Below are 1,207 nucleotides of genomic sequence, written 5' to 3'. Positions count from 1 at the left end.
TGTTGGAGCTGCGGGCATTTATCAGTATAATGACTATAATCAGCATAGAATCTGCATACTCTTTGGGGAACTAACTGTTGGCTTTGTTGTGGTGGGGAAGGCTGAGTTTGTTATTGATTTAACTGTAATTGCTTTAGTAGGTTGGTCATTTCACATATACTCTGTGTAAGAGCAGTAGTCTCACTGCTAGAGGAAACCTCTGCAACAGCTTTTGAGTGGCTGTTCCTGTGCCTGTGATTCCTAGTAGACTCAGCTAAGTCGCTGATTAGTTTCCATGCTTCATCTGCGGTCTTGTACTTCTTCATAGAACTATTACTAGCACCATCTAGTGTAGTTTTATCCCGAGGCTTCATGCCTTGAGTGAAATAGCTGATTAATACTAGCCTGTCGATCATGTGATGGGGGCATGCGTCCAGAAGGTTCTTAAAGCGCTCCCAGTACTCATAGAGAGTTTCTGATTCACCTTGAACAATGCAGGAGATCTCTTTTCTCAATCTATCTGTTACTTCAGCTGGAAAGTATTTTTTCAAGAATTCTCTCCTGAGCGTATCCCAGTTGGTAACAGTTACTTCAGGTTGGGAGAAGTACCACTCCTTTGCCTTTCCCTCAAGAGAAAGCGGGAAGGCGGTTAACAGAATAGAAGTTTCATTTGCACCATGACGCCTTACAGTAAAACAGGCTGTCTGGAAATTCCTTAGGTGCTTGATAGGCTCCTGAGCAGGTAAGCCATGAAACTTGGGCATCAAGTTGATTAATGCAGTCTTCAGCTTAAAATCTGCAGCCAGAGTTGGATGATGCACTTGATACAGCTGCAGTGTAAAATCTGGAGCTCCAACTTCCTGGAGAGTAATCCTCCTAGGTGCTGCCATGTTATCTGCACGTGAATCAACTGAATTAGTAGTAAAGGAGCTTGTTTCTTCCTCAGATGGCGATTTAGATTCGCCCTCAGATGAGATTGGTGAATCGATAACAATCACTTCACCACCCTTTGAGGCTAACCTGTGCCAAGCTCACCTAATACGTGAAAGAGTTCTTTCAATTTCAGGATCAAATGCAGCTAAGCTCGGATCAGGCAGTGAACTCGTCATTCAATGAAAGAAACATATAGCTCATGGTAATAAAATAAAATAAAATACACAAATAAAATAAATATGTACACTAATTAATAATTCAGCACACAATTGCAACTCCCCGGCAACGGCGCCAA

The 1,207-nt window shown here is 42.3% G+C and overlaps 1 non-coding gene across 1 annotated transcript; it reads left to right on the top strand.

Moving 5' to 3' along the window:
- Positions 1 to 393: 393 nt before the first annotated feature.
- LOC148572221 (small nucleolar RNA R71) lies at positions 394 to 497 on the top strand. The gene has a single exon (XR_015908245.1). It is a non-coding gene; the product is annotated as a small nucleolar RNA R71 (small nucleolar RNA).
- The last annotated feature ends 710 nt before the right edge of the window (positions 498 to 1,207 follow it).

Source organism: Arachis ipaensis, chromosome B3 (genome assembly GCF_059453495.1).
Source record: "Arachis ipaensis isolate K30076 ecotype BB chromosome B3, ASM5945349v1, whole genome shotgun sequence".
Classification (NCBI taxonomy): Eukaryota; Viridiplantae; Streptophyta; class Magnoliopsida; order Fabales; family Fabaceae; genus Arachis; species Arachis ipaensis.
This window is presented reverse-complemented; position numbering and strand designations above follow the sequence as displayed.